General features: G+C 40.6%; 2 long non-coding RNA genes across 2 annotated transcripts; one reads left to right on the top strand and one right to left on the bottom strand.

The window, feature by feature from the left end:
- Window positions 1-3,776: 3,776 nt before the first annotated feature.
- Window positions 3,777-10,287, top strand: LOC136438761 (uncharacterized). The gene is made up of 2 exons (XR_010756460.1): window positions 3,777-4,303; window positions 8,143-10,287. It is a non-coding gene; the product is annotated as an uncharacterized lncRNA (long non-coding RNA).
- A 2,880-nt stretch (window positions 10,288-13,167) lies between these two features.
- Window positions 13,168-19,188, bottom strand: LOC136438759 (uncharacterized). The gene is made up of 2 exons (XR_010756459.1): window positions 18,763-19,188; window positions 13,168-14,010 (listed from the first exon to the last, which is right to left on the bottom strand). It is a non-coding gene; the product is annotated as an uncharacterized lncRNA (long non-coding RNA).
- Window positions 19,189-19,607: the final 419 nt, after the last annotated feature.

The raw sequence follows: 19,607 nt of genomic DNA, 5'->3' as shown, positions 1-19,607 counted from the left end.
GACCATGGCGGTAAAATATGATGAGTAGTTGATATTTTAAAGCTATTGTTGCATTCTTTATGTGCAAACCTTTGCTACCGCAGACTACAGACTTCGTGAAAAATTATTACAACTCTTTGAATTGATTCACCCCTGTTTTGTTGCATTTGTCAAAGTTGCTAGTTCAGAAAAATTAAATGTATGCCTTTTTTACGTGTTTTTCATAGAATAACGGCTGTAATCTGTGTAAATACGACTATGATTCGCTGCTGCGAGGTACTAAAACAAACGACAGCGGCCTACGTGGTCTGTATGTGTGGTCTGGTGTTCACCTCACGGCCGGGTTCGAACTTTTACCCCTACAATAACCTTACAGTTGTTTAGACTAGATAACTTCGGAAGTTTATCAGATAAATTATTGGCGATATTTTCCTCAACCGATCAACCTTTTCTGGTTGTTTTTCCACGAGCTTGGCAACGCTACATTAGTTAACTACATCCGATCCGAAAAGTCTTCTTCACAATATTTCTCTCAAAATATACCAGTATTTCCATCGAAAGCGCGAGGCACTATAAGACAGCAGCAATAATTTTTGGAAAAGGTAAAGGTAGTCCCATAGCCTTTTCGATGCCGTAGCCAGCTATAGGGGCGGTGGGTTGTTATCCACTGTATTCAGGGCGCGGTATTGGAAGGCGGAGCACATCCCTCTCCTTCCACCATCTTTTACACCCCCAATCAAAGTCAGGTACCCATTTTTTTTCCAAATTATTTTATTGGTTTTTCAAAATAAAAATAACAAATACAATAAGTGAAACATCCAGCGAGAAACGATATTGTACAGATAATGTGATATTGTTTTTACCAATTTTTACACCTGGCTGGAATGAGGAAAGTCATGAGTTCATTTCCCAAGGACACGATGTCTAGCCAGGAATGCCAGGATCGAACCCTAACCTATGGATCTCGCTTCCACTAGCTTATCCACTCGGCCATTCAATTTTGTGGTGATTGTATTAGCCCCACCTGTTTAGTTAGTCATCTTTGTAGTTTGGCTTACAATATATCCTATGTTTATAATTATATATAGTTTTATCATTCGTCAATGATGTACAGGGTATGTATTTTTTGCGTATCTATCCTCTTTTCTTTTCTTTTCTAGATCTTGTCTTTTCTTTTCCATTGGGATTAGTTCAGAAATTAACCCAGAAAAATTAAAAACACGGCGCGAACTCACTAACATTTTCCTTTTGTCATTCGGCACCGTGATGATAAATTTATAACAATGTTTTTGATTTGCACTTTTCAGATTGCTCTAGAACTTGAGTTGCTTTATTTCTTTATCTACGTTTTTTTACTTGTTTATTTTTTGAACGAGAAAAGGTAATAGAATGGAAGTGGAATTGCATCAATAAGGCATGCCCGAAACATGCAGGTACACAATGTACAATGTTAGTACAAGTGTATGCGCGTCTTGCCCTTCGCACAATTTTGTTCTATCTAAATTTTGCGCCTGGATTATTACAATGCTGACGCAGGTTTTGTCAATTTCTTTATATATGTATGGCTAATAGATAATTTGCAATTTTTTGCAAGAAGACATTCACTGCTTAGAACCTTAAATAATCTAACAATCTGTTGCAGCCGTATTTTTCGCACATCTTTCTTAGCAATATATTGTGCATGGCGTAACGTTACTACTAGTGTTGTTGCAAACAGCAAAGTACCCTACCGCAGACTTGGGTCTTGCCCGGTCGGTATATACAAGGGAATAGGGCAGCGCTGTGGAGATAAATCACCGAATCGAAGTTTTTGATTGACAGGCGCATTGGTCGTGCCTATCCCCGGCCGTGCACAACCTCTGACAGGAAGGAAGAGAAATGATGAAAGAACTATTCACTCCTCTAAATCGATTATCCAAGCTCAAACGTCCTGAGATGTCGTCCCCTGCAAGTCAGTGAAAAGACAGAGGATTGTTTGTTCGACATTTTCCCAAACTCTGGACCACGATATTTTGTTTTTGTTTGGTGGAAACGGTCTCTTTGAAAAGCGTAGAAAGAAGTACAGTAGGTTGTTTTCGCATTACCGGTTGACATTGAGAAAATTGGCGGGAAAATTGCTCGAACCCGCCTGTCGTCAGACAATCCTGTCAATCTGGACCTCGCGGGAATTCAGATTCGATTCGGTTTGGAGAAGTAGTCAGGAAAGTCTGTATTTTAGAAACTTTCTCTTTGAAAGGCACAGGATGAAGTAGGTTTGTGTTTATTTTCTATGGGGACAACATTGAGAAAACTGGCGGGAAAATCGCTCGAACCCGCCTGTCGTCAGACAGTCCTGTCAATCTGGATCTCGCGGGAATTCAGATTCGATTCGGTTTGGAAAATTAGTCAGGAAAGTCTGTATTAACAAACTGGAATTTAGAAACTGTCTCTTTGAAGCGCAGGTTGAAGTAGATTGTTCGTGGTAATTTTCTATGGGGCCAACATTGAGAAAATTGGCGGGAAAATTGCTCGATCCCGCCTGTCGTCAGACAGTTCTGTCAGTCTAGATCTCGCGGGAATTCAGATTCGGTTTGGTTTGGTTTGGAGAAGAAGTAGTCAGGAAAGTTTGTATTTACAAACTGGAATTAAGAAACTGTCTCTTTGGAAAGCGCAGAATGAAATAGGTTGTTGGGGACAACATTGCGGAAATTGGCGGGAAAATTGCTAGAACCCGCCTGTCGTCAGACAGTTCTGTCAATCTGGATCTCGCGGGACTTCAGATTCGATTCAGTTTGGAGAAGTAGTCATAAAAGTCTGTGTCTTTAAATGTTAAAAGTTATAGCGGCCCACGGTGAGACTTCAACCCACAGACAGGCCACCTCGTTTTCCTGTCTGGCGGGAAAAAAGCTTAACCCTGACCCGAAGTCAGACAATCGGACGATTCTTACCGAGCGGGTTGCACACTGACTCATCGATCGTGTGGAATCTATGACATCTTTTTGGGTAGAAAAAGCCATCGCTATTAGCAGCCTACTAGTCGCTACCTCAATGAAGAACTATATTAAGGCTAAACCATACTACCAGTGACCAACTCTCTTGGTTATTTAGACGTTAATATGATTTGCTTTTTTTTAAAAGAATTATAAAAATCACTTGCCAATGAAGCGTTGAAGAGTAACGTTACATCAAACACCTGCTTTTCGATTCCCCGTACCGTTCAAAAGATTTAGAACAACGCGAATGAGGAAAATCACGCGGAATTTTGTTGTCACCAAGTGGTTGGAATATAGGAGCTTTATAGAAATATCCGATGATTTAGTATGAATGAGGATATGAGTGATGCTGTGTGAGGAGAGATGGTGGGGATGGTGGTTACGGATGAGGCTAGCAGTGGTTTGTGACTGGCCAGACACTCGACGTTTTATTATATTCCAGAATGCTAATTTTCCTTGTAGAAGATCCTAATACAATTTCTCACGTATCCCTAACCGTCTTGTTTCCATAGCACGATTATAACACAGTTCTAGGACGTGTGTTTGTGTGTGTGTGTTTTGTTTTCGTTTTCTTTTTTGGTTACGGATGAGGCTATCAGGTGTTTGTGTTTGGCCAGACTCTCGACGTTTTAATTTCAGAATGCAAATTTTCATATTCACCTTGAATATATATTCATCGTCGAAGATTGTGATACTCTCAATTTCACACCCTGTTTCCGTAGCGCTATAGCACAATTGTAGCACAGTCCCAGGACGCGTGCTGTTTTTTTCTCCAGCACCTCTCAGGTGTGGCAGCTGCGTTATGTAGCGGTGAACATCCCCGCCCGTTGTCCACCCCATTCTTATACCATCCTCGATAATACTCGTAGAATGGGGACCACCATCCATCGATACATATCGAGGTAGCATACTAATCCGCTATGCTGGCATACACCATCCTCGAGAGTATAGCGAGTCGGGGTGATGGTGACCTACTCTGGCGGGGTCACCGTCCTCAAAGTGTATGCTGGGAGTGACTAAAGGTCGTCCGATTTTCCAATATGGCGGCTTAGTGCAGATAACATGGCCGTATCTGAACTAAGCGTAACACAGCACCAAGAGACCACGTCTAGCGATATAATAGACGTTAAACAAGGACAACAACAACAACAACGTATTCCGCCGTATTCTGCCAATTTCTACACCAGAACAAGAATCAAGAAGTGTACTGCTTCGAAATATTTACAGTATCAACCTTTCACAAATTTGTGTTTTGTTTCTGAGACTCTGCTAAGTGTCTTTCACCAACATCGATTGTGTCGATGACACATCCCAGATCCACTGACCACCGGCGCAGCCTTATCAACCAGTAGGTAGGTGCATATTTACCTTCGTCATTCTTATGTTTCTGGTAGCGTATGTTTGTATGTATGTGGCAAAAGCCAAATATGCAAATGTAACTGCCTCCTTTGTCAGTACTGGACAACCAGTACGGAAGTGGTCGTCAGAACAGGAGCTCCAGTACTGAGACTTTCTCAGTATACGTACTGGACTTCCTGTACTCAGGGCAGCTTCAGTACTGGGAACCCTCCTGTCAGGACTGCTAACAGAGTGCTGAGACTCTAACGAGCGTCTAACGTTATTTTCAGGGCTGCATCTCTTCAATGCTTTTTTTTCCTACTTCAAACACTAATCAAAGCTATTGTTTGGAAAACGTTCGAATGAAGAAAAAAATAAAATACAGTATGAGTATCACATTCTGTTACGTTTCAACGACGACAACATATCCTTGTGGCTTGTGGCTTTATCGGGAGAAAACGTACACTGAAATAATAATGTACTTTATATTACCTTGATATTACCTACCAAAATCTATGTCCATAACCAATTAAGCAAGGAACAAAACAGTACTACCTAAACGTTAGTATGTTCAGACAACTAAATCCAAAACTGTACATGTCCAGTCGGTCCAAACAATGGCAAAAGTATAGAGGTTTTAGATAATGGACACCTAGTAACGAATCCGGAAACAAAAATATGGCGACTCGTCACTGGACATCCAGCACGGAAGAAAGTTCGTGACTAGAAATTCAGGGACGAACGGCTTCATAATTCCACCCCCCCAATGCTCAGCCCAGGAATTCCATAAATGAACTCCGTTGATGAACAGCATAACTTAAGAAGGTCTGGAAGGATTGTATTGATATTTGGTGTGTGGGTGATGAGCCCTGGAAATTGTATAAGGATGGCCCACCATCCTGGATAATTCTTACTTGAAGACCCCCCTCCCGACTCCAATATCAGGTTGCTGACAGGTCACATGACATCACTTTTTCTCATCCAGAACTTACCAACTCGAACTTACAGTCAATATCTTGTCTTAACCCACCCTGCCCTACTGTTCGGAGACTTCTTTTTCATTGTTAGGAACAAACAAAAGAAGCTTTGAAACGATCAACCGTGTGTTACATCCAGGGCTTCTTGTTTTCCCTTCTTCATCTTTACATAATATATAATTAAATAGGTCTAAACAAGGAGGTTTAGATCTCCTTGTTCTGAATTAGACAATTAATAGATTTTGGGCCCCCTAGCAGCTTGTTATGGTGCTGCAGTACAGTGGAACTGTCAGGTTTTGATATAACGTTTTCTGGACTTGCTGTGGTCTTAATGTTGAAACAAATCAAAGGAGCGAGTAACAACAAGTGATCCCAACCGAGATTCGAACCCACGCCGAAACCGGCAGCCCAGATCACAGGCACGCACACCTTAACCACTAGGCTAAAAGGTTGTGACCAGTTAGACTGGTCAGTTGGAGGCACTTGAACCCCACTGTTACAATGTCACTATGGCACACTATTGCATTTGTCATTTTAGATGGTGATGCAAAGCCAGTGGCCCTGTGTATATGAGGGAGCTTCAGGCATAAGTGTCTGCACGTAAAAGAGCCTAACGCACTTATTGAGAAGAATGGGAGTGACCCGGTTTGCTTGTCCAAAAATGTGAGCCATAGCAAAGCCACATTGCATACCACTCATGCCACTAGCTACTGAGTAATGAGGAAATTTTAGAAACATGTTGCATTCTGTTATAGGACTATTCAAACACATGATGGCTTTCCGGAAAAAAAGTGGTTACCCTAGGGCTGGGCTAGTGGGGTGGGCGTCCCTTTTCTAGGCCTCAAGGCTATGCATGGGGGTTTCAGGGTTTGGCTAATCTTATGAAATTTCCCTTGAAGAAAAACTGGCTCAAGCCTTGGGGGAATGCTTGGAGGGATGGGGGTAGAGGATGGTGGTTGGTTGCTGCAGTAAGAACTCCACCAATACTAGTAAAAAGCCACCAATTACTGTATAAACAAAATTCAAAGTACACAATGGAATATAATGGGGGGGGGGGTGTACAATGGAAAATAAAGAAAACTGGAAGTTTGATGGGCCAGGCAATAAATGAGCCTTTGTATGCCACAAATTTTAAACAGATGTCTCACATCTTGTATACAGGAATACAGACTGTATATATAGTGTTTGTGTGTATGTGTGATAGTACATGCATTTATTTGGTTTATAATGTGTTGTGTGTGTCTGTGCGTTCTTGTGCAATGTATACTTATGCATATGCTTGTGTTGGTAATATTTTTTGTGCGGGTACAAAGCCACTATAATCTGTAGGCCTGACTGGCAGTATGATGTGTCTGCTCACCACCACAATCCACACCCCCACCCCCCAATCCCGGGCCAAGCAATATCATGAGTTGCCTTCCCTCCAGCCACCCCATAGATTGACCCATCTTTTCCTCAGGGAAATTCCATTAGGGGCCAAACCCCCATGAATATCCTTGGGGCCATTTTCCAAGAACCCAACATATCTAACTATTGAAGAAAGAGAGGGACATTGATAGAAAATGAAAATGACAGGACAAGTTTTCCACTTCGTGAGAAAATCGTGGTTGTGGTAAAATAACGAGAAAGGAATGTGGTGTGCAGTATCCATTGGCTTGCAGTTAGATGTTTTCTTAGTGTTAAACTCAGTTTTTTTTTTTTTAATAATCATTGGAACTGTTACCTGCTACAAAAAAATGTCATGCCTCGTCCTAAGTCTGATGAGGTCGCCTGTTAAACCTCAGCTGGTATTTATTGGATTATTCCCATCCATACAGTTTCCTTTAAAAGTCAGTTGTATTTTCGGAAAGCTAAACATGATCCATTCCCACAAATTTCCCACACATAGTCCATGATGCAATTGGCACAAAGCACAGTACTGGTTCACCCTTGGACAAGAATCCCATCACTATCTATGTGATGAAAGATATTCAGATATTCATTATGATCAGGGAACTTAAGTCAGGATTATTCTGGATTTTACCATTCCTACCAGCCAGTACCAGGAATCCTGAAAGGAATCAACCTCTGTGTCCGGGTAAATACTGCTATGATTATGAACAGAGTCTATGATTGTCACAAAAATGTAAGTTCAGGTGTGGTTACTAGTAGGATGTCCCATAATTGATCTGCATTGAAAATTCTAAAGACTTGTTTTTATTATGCTAAACCCATCAACACATACCGGTTTCTGTTTATTCATTCAGTGTATAATTGCCCTTCAGTGTAAATTAACTTCAAACTTTACAAGCATGCAAAGGCAGCTGGTTTTGTGTTATAGCCATGGGCAGTATAGATGAAATATTTTCTCCTGTATTCATTTATCACACATACCAGTACACGACAACTCTAATATCTTATTCCATTTTAAGTAAAATTTGTGGGAAAGAGCGATTTTTCACATAGGAAAGAGCACATTTTCAAACATTCAACAAAGTCACAATATTTTTCTTTATAATTATTATTCATTAATCTTTAATTATCGTGTCTCTTGTATGGAATGGGACCTAGCTTCATGTAAATTAACTTTAGTTTGTCCTGAAATTGGCATGGTAGTACATATACCAACCCCATATATTTTGACAATGATAAACTTACAACTTTACCAGTCTACTTTACAAAGCAGAAATGTGATTTTGATGAGTGAGCAGTCACAGGGACATGTGTCAAAGGCTGAAGTTGCCAAGACTTCTGTCTGTAGTATATTATTAGGTCCTTATAGTTGTCATAAGACGTTATACTAAACAGATACATTTTTGTGGCAACAATAAGCACTAGGAAAAAGGCAATTGTCTTTATCAACCCATCCTTCACCTTTTTTGTTGTCATTGTTATAGGTGCTGATGATATTCAACCCAGGCAGACCATCAATGGCCTATATCTACACATGAGATGACAGTGGGTGAGAGAGAAGCTGATAATGCAGCAATGGATTACCTGCTTCTGCATGGAGGAGTTATATATCAACACCAACCAAGTCCTACTTTTTTATAATGCATGGAGGGTTAACCAATACAATAAGTCTGTCAAACAGCTAGTACAAGTTTACCCTAGAAATCCAAACTGCAATTTCAATTCTAGTGCACTGAACATGTATATATAGAATACAACACGGGGTATCCCGTAACACCCGAGGTATCAGCTTGACCGCCGGAGGGGGATTCGACCCGTGGTAGGGCTGGGACCGAGGGTAATGCAGAATACACTGTGTTGTATTTCATTTATGTTATATATACCCACTTGAGAAAACACATTTCAATGCGGAATGTGCCAGAAGTTGAGGGAGTTTTGTGTCCTCCAACTTCCGAATCCAGTATTCAAATTTTCGGCGGCGGTGCAATCAACTCGCTCGAATTGCATTCTTAATATTCTATGGAAGTCCGAGTGATAACACTCCTGAACCCTATGCGATACGGATAGTAATCACACGGTCCGGAACACCCGTATCAGGCCCAGGCATGACATAAATATAGAATACAACACGGGGTATTCCGTATCACCCGAGGTACCAGCCCGACCGCGGGTCGGATCGCCCGACGGCCGTAGGCCGGAGGGCGATCCGACCCGCGGGAGGGCTGGGACCGAGGGTGATGCGGAATACAACGTGTTGTATTTTATTTATGTCATACCTTGGCCATACCCACCCGAGAAAACACACATTTCAATGCGGAATGCGCCAGAAGTTGAGGGAGTTTTGTGTCCTCGAACAAGAAACTGTAGCAACATTGATTCCAATCTCCGAATCCGGTATTCGAATTTCCGACGGCCGCGCAACCGGCGCGTTCGAAATGCGTTCGAAATATTCTATGGAAGCCTGTGTGATAACCCTCCCGAACCCTATGTGATCCGGATAGTTATCACACGGTCCGGAACACCCGTATCAGGCCCAGGCATGACATAAATATGTTTATTACAATGGCAATGACTCTGATTTAGATTCTATGAAAAGCATAGCTCTTTACTAGATTGAAGATGTAGTAGAAAATTGTCATGCTAAAGATAATACATATCGCATGTAGTATCATTAATCCACAGTTATGGGCACCCAGTGTAATGTCTCTTATAGTCTCTTATAAGTAGCAATTGATTATGTATTCCAGGACTACAGTAACCTGTCTGTATTATAAGTGCAATTGTACCAATGCATGTATAACACAGTACATTTCATTCAATTGCATTGAATTGTCGTTTAAGCTAATCCTATGGAATGTTATCATAACAGATCATATGTTCCAAAGTCATGTGGCACCTCAGTCATGACTGATTCAACGAGGTAGCCAATTAGCAAACTCTCTGTTATGTTCTATAAATGATTGAGCCTTTTAAGAATATCATTGGTCTGACCAAGGAGGTTAAATACACATTTAACCTCCTTGGTCTGACTGATGAGAATATATTAAGGATGAAATCGACACATAGAATGGTTAGAAATGATAGTGAATTTAAGGCCGTTTGTCTGTGTTGGTTTGATGTGATCCCTTTTCATGCCTAGTCCTCTGAGTGGCACATGTTTAGGAATAGGTTGCTAAAACTGTATGAAGCAATTAGCATATACAATGTAGTAAATTCTGTATTCAGCTCAATATTTTATATTTTGCTGGTACGAAGTGTAATACTGTAAGTTTTCTTTTCCAATAAGACTATTCTTGTTTCTTTCACTGTAACTTTGTGTTGACTGTTTTCGTGGTCACCTCTGTACCGTGAACTTATCATCTCGGTAAAAAAAACTATTGTGATTATTTATCATTCCTTCACACATCCATTCTGTAAATCACATGCCATCACCGTGAAGTTAAAGTTCAGTGAAAATGTGCATTTTGCTTACACCGTGAAATTGTGCTACCGTGAAGATAAAGTGAATTACAGGAGAACTAGTAACATTTATTTCAGAACAGCTATTAAAACTGAATTACCCTTATGTATCTGTATGAATTATGTACTTCTGCGATGTTGGTTTAAACAAATAAAGATTTGAAGATTTATTCACTCTATTGTTTGCAATGTCTTTTGTGTGCATTGTACATTAGGGTTTTTTTTCGACAACGTTGCATAGCTTTTTTGATTTATGCTGCTAAACCACATACAAACATACGTACAAACGCTAGGAAAATGGCTTTTTGGCGAAGTTAGTAATAAATTTGGTGATCAGAAAAGCTATCTGACACCTGTCGAGTATCATGTGAAATCTTTATTGACACAACAGAAGTACAGCGACTTCCGTAAGGTCTTCTACAACTAAACATGCAAACAATAACAATGGGATACAAATTAATTCACCTTAGTACAAATATAACAAGTATATGAATACTTCAACATGTCGAAATTCACCTATCACTTACACTACTAGTTCTAAGATCTAAACATTCTTTGATATATTTACCTATTTGTACACAGTAAGGGTTGTCTCCTTCTAGAATGTATTTGAATTTATCTATAGAATGGAATGCATCAAATTCTGTTGAGCAGGCGGAAAGAAGGTTGAACAGCTTTGAGCGCTTATCATGATATCGTGGACAATCTAGGATAAAGTGTTGTTCATCTTCAATCTCATTTGGACAGAATGGACAAAACCTCTGGTCACGGGGACTTTTATGGTATCTTCCGATTTCCACATTTAATCTATGACTACATATTCTTATCTTGGTGATTGCTCTACGAACTTCGAAATTATGTATATCCGATAGGTACATGTGATAGGCACGGTGTTTCGAAAACCTGCGGAATTATGGTGAAGGGTGTTTCCATTCATAAAACAAGAAGGAAGGGATACTTTTCGATTAAACTTTCATAAAAGTAGATTAATATGCTAATAAACGTTATAGCGCTAGACCCCTTGCATTCTAGGCGAGCTATGAAACCCTCAACGTAGTCCCGGGCAAAGCTCTCCAACCGCGCGCTCTCCGACTTGTCTAACTTACGGAATAGAGTTCTCCTTCATAAAACTAGAAGGAAGTGATATTTGTAGATCAAACTTCCACAAAAGTAGGTCAATATGCCCATCTATCTGTACTTTTAGAAGTTTTGCTATTCCACGTTTCTGCTCGAGGATACTGGTTATTAATAATATGGAGCACGTACGGTCAAAAGTGCCAAACCGAAAGGTCCGAGTCCCCGTCCGACATCATAAAAATGACGCAACTAAGTGATTTACATCGTGAAATTGACAGAATTTTTCATATAAATCAGCTAGAAATATTTCGGTGGTATCACCTATTCCTTCCTGTGTTTTTGCACTCAATCTTTTAGGACAAATGTAAACTTTTATTCATAAATGTTGCCAGAAAACAATAATTTAATGAACGAAAATCAACTATTAATAACTCAAAAACCAATGGCGGTGATCGCATGGGAATTCATACAAGGACTAAGTAAGCTTCCATAGACATTTGGGCAAGATTTGAGAGAAATCCGTCGTTTTCTAGGGGAGATCTGAAAATCCAAGACGGCCATGTCTTGCAAAAGCGAAGTCGCCTTTCAACGGCTATCTTTCGCATAGACGATTCTAGGTCGATTTGAACCGCATCTGACAGAAGTCCATTTTTCTTTGTAAAACGAGAAGGAAATGATATTTTTCGCTGAAACTTTCACAACAGTAAGCTGATATGTTGATCTATCATTCCTGTTAATAGTTTTGCTTTCCCCTCACTCGTCTCGAAAATATACGCATTTTATCTGTCTTTATTTTCAACCATACAGTCGTGTACAGAAACGCAGTGTATTATTTGCGCTGTTGGCCGAATTTAAACCTTCTATTCATCAATGTTGATCTAGAAAATTAGTAAAAAATCATATTTTGATATTTCAATAGTGCAAAAGCCTTTTCAATGCGTTACATTAAGTATATTTACAAAAAACTATGAATTATGGTACTAGCTCCCTCTAGCGACAATTGAATGAAGTGCAAATTGGCGCTGTTAGCATGTATTGTTGCCGTCTTTTTTCCTAGCGAGATAGATATGAACTACCGCGATTTTAATGCATAGGCATAATTTTCCATTGGAGTCTGACAAACAGGTTTTCAGTTGTCTCGCTTTCTGGGCGCTTGCAGTCAATATGTCTATAAACAAAAATTTCCTCAGCAATGAAATAAGCATACACAACTATGCCAGCGAATTTCGAAGAAATCATTTTTATTCTCTCTATCATCATCATCATCTTTCTATATACAGTATTCTATTTATATATAGGTGTGATACAACAAACATCAATTTGAAGTCCTGTGTATTGTCAGGAGATTCAGTATCACATATCCAAAAACTGTCCATGGACTTAAACTTCAAAAGCAGATTTATATTCAAAGACCAGTTTATTTGATGGTGCAGAGGAAAAAAGCTTGGCAAGATGAATCCCACATCAAGAACTGTCTACTTGGTCAACACCTTCTTTTGGATCCTGTGTTTGTATTTAATGATTTATGTGCAAATGAGGGTAACTTTTACTTGTTGATTACAGCTATGTAAACTGATATGGGTAGATCATTAAGAAATCCAGCTTAAATGAAGGCCATGTTGATTCTATTACAAGTACATGTATATGGATGACATCCTCTAGGAACCTCGAAACTGATCGTGCAAATAAAGAAAAGAGGTTTGGCATGTCTTCATAATGTGCTCAAGAAGAATGAACAAAATTTAGAGTATGGTGTATCAAAATACTTCATGTTTGTTCTTTCAAGCTTTTTCTTTGACTTTGGCATTCTACAATATCAGTATCTCATCCGTGAATAGTTTCATCGGGTTAGTTAGTCACTGAATAGAAAACTTTTTTACACAACAAGTGATTTTGCTGAAGGGAATTCTGACTGGTTCACATTGCACCGCAGTACAGGTGTTGCTACTTATAGAGGCATTCCCAAACACAAATTATTTAAATTCATACACTTTAATCAAGAAAGAAAAAGAAATACATGTACATTGAGTCAGTATTCTAATGCAACACACATATCAGGTGTCATCTCATACATCAGACTTTGCTGACAGTGACCACATACAGTTTATGGTGAAAAGCTCTATAGTTAAAGCACAAAATAAAATAAAATAAATTCATTAGCAGGTTAAATGACTTCAATACAGTTCAATGTCACTCCCTTCATAATCTTTGCTATGTACTGTGTTATTGCATATAGAAATATATATGTGGGTACAAACAACTGTCAAAAACTTGAACAATTACAGTTACTAACAGCATACATAGTTTTGGGATATATAATAAGTAGGATGCTTGCTCACAACCCTGAAGTCATACCAAAAAACCATGGATTGTATTACGTAGCAGTTTAAAGAAAAGTCACTTGTTCCACCTGTCACCATTGTTAACTTATACTGTATGTATACTTTTCTATACATTGTTTCATGTTGCAATTTGCTCTCTTGCAATAGATTACAAATTTTGTCCTAATAATGATACTGTATCACAACATGACAGTTTCTACTTTATCTTCAATACAAATAGTTTCAAAAGCATCTGAATCAGAGCCATTGCCAAATCAATTACACACACAGTGCACTACAGAAAAGCTTTCTAAATGTGTATACTTCCAATAGCTATTTGACATTTTGTACAGACTCGTTGCATTGCCTCACTGCATGTTGTTAATGAATAGCGCCTTCATGGAGAAGCAGTTAATCCACTGCTACATTATCAGCTTCTTGTTCACTGTCATCTCATGACATTGATGGTCTGCCTGGGTTGAATATTGTCAGCACCTATAGCAACAACAACACAAAAATATTACAATTGTGATGAACATAATTCTGGTGAAGGTTAGCAAATTAGATTACACTGCATTGCCTAGTGCTGAGTGCTTATCATAGGCACAGAAATGCATCTGTGTCTTGTGATTGTATGACAACAATAAAAACCTCATACATAACAGAGAGCATTGTATAGCAATTTTCCCTTGCAGATAGCCATAAGTTTAGCCTTTCACACATTTCCCTGTGACTCATCACTCTTCAGAAGCTCTAATTCTAGATAAGCTGAATTTGTCCACTCACAACCAGACACACCCACACACCTCCCCCCCACACACGAACACACACACACACCTACACACACACACACCTACACACACATACACACACACACACACACTCAAACATAAGTCACTCAAATTCACCTCAACATACCCATACAGTGCACACACACATTCATATTCACACAAACACTCATTTTCTGCCATAGCTAAGTAATCCGTAGGGGGAACATAGTGTTCAGCAAAGGTTTTCCCCTGCCATGCCTGCTGGCTATCCTCTGCCAGTCTTGCCATCTGGTTGGCAGATGACAAGCAAACACTAAAACACATATAATACAGACACACATGCACAAGTATATACACACATTCACACACATACACACACACACAGAATTACACACACACACACACACACACACACACACACACACACACACACACAATTACACACACATACACCCACAATTACAGACACATACACACTCACACACATATGTTACATCATACATGATTTGTTTTGCAACACAAAATGGCATCTGCATTCTATTCATGGTAATGTACATGTATTACAAAGTCATTGACAACGAATAGAGTTTGGGACGTATTTCTGCTTTGTAAAGTAGACAATGGTAAAGTCGTTACTTTATCATAGTCAAAAATGACTGGAATTAATATAACACTCCCCCCTCTCCATTCTAGAAATGAAAATGTTACTTGACGAAGTTCCCTACAAGTGGCATATCATAACTCAAGATCAATAAAAACTATCACTAAACAAGGCATTCTCAAGTTACCGTGAGACACACAGACAGACAGACACACACAGGAATGCTGACAAAAACATAACCTTTTACTAGTTTTAGGCCAAGGTAACAAAAAATATTAAGCTGAATGTTTGAAAATTTGCTCTTTCCTGGAATTGTTTCCATAAAAGAGATGGTTTTTAGCCTATCACTGTTAGAGTTCTCATATGATTTAACTATACTTTCTGCATGTACACCTGTGCCACTGCATGCTTGTAATGCACTACACTGAAGGGCAATTATAATTTATACTCTGGATGAGTAACAGGTAGACATACATGTATGTGGAAGGTGACTAGAATAAAAACAACAGCTTTAGGATCTTCAATTCAGGTCTGTTATTGTTTTTTGTTTGTTTGTATTGCATACCGGGTAAACCGCATCAAGGCGTAACACACCAGGTTTGTACAAGCTCAGCATATCTGGACAGATTTAGTATGATCCACACACACCAGGAAGGACCCTACTCTTTTCAATAAGTGTATTGGGTTCTTTAATGTGCTTGAGGTGTGGCTCTCCTCAAACACCGGACCTCCATTTAACGTTCTATCCGAGGGACGTCCCTAACCGAAGCTAGGTACTCAATCTTAGTCATAGGCTGAGATGCCTCTGTTTAATCAGAGATTACTTGGGAAGTTCAGTAGAATTTGAAAAAGTAGCATTTTTTACTTCCTAATATTATCATTCATTGACAAATAACACCCCCTTCCTGGAGTTTAGAACTCCTTTCAGTGAAAATTTGGAGCACAATATCTGATTATCTGAATCTGACTATCAGCAAACAAATTCATGTTATTCTTGGCCATTAGGGTGAACCAGTGGTGTGCAGTGACGGTCACAATACCAAGTTCATGATGGACTACTGTGGGAATAGATATTAGATGTCGTACAGGGTCGTAAACATATGTCGTACAGGGTAGTAAACATATTGGGGGGTGATGATGGCAAATAAACTTTAAAAAGTAAAAGGGGTGATTCCAAAATATGACAAAATATATTGTCATATACAATGATCAATTTCCTTGACAGTGATATTATGCTGGGCTTGTCTATAGTAATTAGTATAGTCAGTTAGAGGAGGGCATGCATGTGCACCACCCTGAAACTCCTTTCTTGCTGTACCTGATAATTCGGTCATTTTATGTCGTACCACCTTCTTTTACAAACTTGTTAACAATCAGACACTTACAGTTTGCTGAAACCAGCCCAGGGGAGCACCCAGGGAAGCCACGACCTCAAGTTTCACACCATTCACGCAAGAACCGACACATATAATTATAAACACTCATTTTTCCCCCCGCACCATCCCACAGTGGAATACCCTGCCTGGCAAGGTTGCGACGGCTCCCAACGTTGAGTCATTCCCTGCCAGGCTGGAGGCCTGCCCGCCTTAGCCCGGGACCTCAACTCCCCCCCTACTTTGCCCCTGAAGGGGCTATTTGGGGGGTTCCCTAGATGTAGATGTAGATGTACCAAATGAAGGACATAGTCATAGCTATAGTCTATAGTCATAGTGAGTTGTTACTCAAAACTCGTGTCTATATCTAGATACCCTGTATGACAAATGATACATGTAGTCTCATATGGCCTATGCACGGTCAAGCTAACATTCCTACTGTTTATCAAACCACCTCTCTGCCGAGTGCCATTGTAACTTTTAAAAATCACGCCCAAAGCAATATTGAGATCAATTCTTGCAACAAAAAATTACTGTTAAGTGAGATGCGGTCTGGAGTGTTCATGTTTGAATAATTGTTCTCAAGATTAGGCATGATTCATACAATGGCACATGGCTGAGAGAGTGGTCAGGAAGGTTTGTTTTGGTCTCAGCTATATGGGCTGTGTAATGTTACCGTACAGGGTTTGTATTGCATACCCGGTAAACCATCTCAGGGCATATACGTAACACACCAGATTTGTACTGAATATCTGGACAGATTTATCTGATCCACTCACACTAATAGTAGGAAGGTCCTCTAAGTCTTCGATATAAGCTAGGGGTGGGTTCTTTTACTTGCTTGAGATGTGGCTTTCCTCAAACATTGGAACTCCATTGAATTTCCTGGGGGACGTACCCGGGTTCGAAACCACTACCTCTGGGTTCTGGGCATTACACTACCCGGACGTCAGGTATGTCTAGGTATGAAAAAAAAGGGTACGGTATGGCAAGAGTCAAAAGGTACAGCAAGAAATTAAACGGGTATAGCAAGACAAATGGACATGGGGATTGACATGAATGTCACAATGGTTGGAGTCACAATGGTTGGAGTCACAATCTTATCCAGTTGCTTGAGTAATTATTTTTGGCGTATCTTATTACCTGGATGTCTAACCTTCATCAACGTGTCACAATGGTTGATTAGTCAGACAACGCCTCCAGTGGGGTCTCTATCAACTTTCATTTTTCAACAAGCTTATAAATGCAAGTGTTTTAACAAATTAATGTTATCATCATGTTTCTAGACAGAGCTCTAATTCAGGGCAAAGCAGACAGTACAGTTTACCTTTAAATGTTCATATATGACTCCAGATAAAGGGCAAATTTTGCTTGTATTATACATGGAAGTATACTATTACTATACATAAGTTATATAACGATCCAGGATGGTGGGCGGCATCATTATACAATTTCCAGGCCTCACCACTCACATACCAAATATCATCATCATCATCATTGGGGTTACCAAGGAGGTTTTATATAAAACCTCCTTGGGGTTACCCCCCCAGATAACCCCGCAAGGGGCAAAGTAGGGGTGGGTTGAGGAGGTCCCAGGCTAAGGCAGGCAGGCCTCCAGCCTGGCACGGTATGACTCAACGGTGGGAGCCGATACAACCGTGCAAGGCAGGGCGTTCCATTGTGGAATGGTACGGGGGAAGAACGAATGTTTGTATGTGTCTGTCTGGGCGTTGAGAGTTTGGAATTTAAGATGGTGACTACCCCGGGTGCGCCCCTGGGCTGGTTTGAGAAGACTGTCTGTGTTTATATTGATATGATTCGTAGAAAAAGGTGAGGCCGACTTCTCTACTTCTTCTCTTCTTTGTGGTTCGGCAGCCAACATCAACATGTTGATGAATCTGCTGCGCTTGACAGGTAGTGCTGGTACTGGGATGGTTTCTGTTGTCTGTACCAGTTGTGACGGGGGAAGGTGTCTAGTGTAAATGTCTAGCTGGGTCTAGTGGAGGTGGGTCACCCTGTCCCTGAAAGACGCGAGGGAGGGGGCAGCCACCATCTCTGCAGGCAAGGAGTTCCACTCTGCAGCTGTCCGTGGGAAGAAAGAGGACTGTCTGGACGTCGTTCTGCAGGCGGGCGTTCCTCTTCCTTTCGGAGAGAAGGGGCCACTGCAGGTCATTGAGACAATGCAATACTTCCAGGCCTTCTCAATTATGCTGTTCATCAACCGAGTGATGAGCGGAGTTCATATATTTTATGAGGGGGCTTCAGTACTAGGAAATGAAGCCGTTCGTCCCTGGATTTCTATAGCTAATTACGAACTTTCTTCCATTCTGGATGTCCAGTGAGGAACCCGTTACTTTGATACTTTTGCGGCACGTTTTGCCACATTCATTCATTCATACATACATACATACATACATACATACATATATACAAACATACATACCAAAACGCTACCAGAAACCTAACCTTGGCGAAGGTAAATAAAACAAACAAACAAACAAACCTAATGCATAAAGGCTGCGTCTGGTGGTTGGATCTGGGATCATCCGATCATGTCATCGGCACGATCGATGTTGATGAAAGACAAGCAGAGTCTCAGAAACAAAACGCGAATTTCTGAAAGGTTGATACTGTAAACATCTCGAAGCAGTACACTTCTTGATGTTTGTTCTGGTCCAAAAGGCGGAATACTGAACACGGTACACTAAGCCGCCATATTGGAAAATCGGACGACCTTTAGTCACTCCCAGCATACACTTTGAGGACGGTGACCCCGCCAGAGTAGGTCACCATCACCCCGACTCGCTATACTCTCGAGGATGGTGTATGCCAGCATAGCGGATTAGTATGCTACCTCGATATGTATCGATGGATGGTGGTCCCCATTCTACGAGTATTATCGAGGATGGTATAAGAATGGGGTGCGTTGTCAGGACCCACCTCGGCGCCAAGGTGAATATATCAGCGCCGGTGGCACGACTGTTGACCTCGGCAAGGCGGGGTAATGGCCCTCGGTCCCACAGGGACACATCCATTATCAGTAATATCACGTTTAGTGGTGGTCCGTGATGGCGATCCCAGACCTTGCCTCGGAGAAGGCATAAAATGTCACCCGTGAAAACGGTCTCCGGTCTCCCGTCTGTCATCAGGCCCGGTTCTCCCGGAGTCTCCCGGCCCAAAATGTCACGTTTGGTTTCCAGACATCTCGGCAGAATGCGATCCCCATATGTCTGCTACAGTACAGGCACGGGCCTCTTGTGGAGGGGAGGGCTAGGGTTGTATGGTAGGGGTGGGCACGTGTTTATTTCGATGGATTTTAAACCTCCTTGTTGGATTGACATTGAACAG

The sequence above is a fragment of the Branchiostoma lanceolatum genome, chromosome 7 (assembly GCF_035083965.1).
Source record: "Branchiostoma lanceolatum isolate klBraLanc5 chromosome 7, klBraLanc5.hap2, whole genome shotgun sequence".
Taxonomy (NCBI): Eukaryota; Metazoa; Chordata; class Leptocardii; order Amphioxiformes; family Branchiostomatidae; genus Branchiostoma; species Branchiostoma lanceolatum.
The sequence above is the reverse complement of the archived record's forward strand: the minus strand, read 5'-3'. Positions and strand labels throughout refer to the sequence as shown.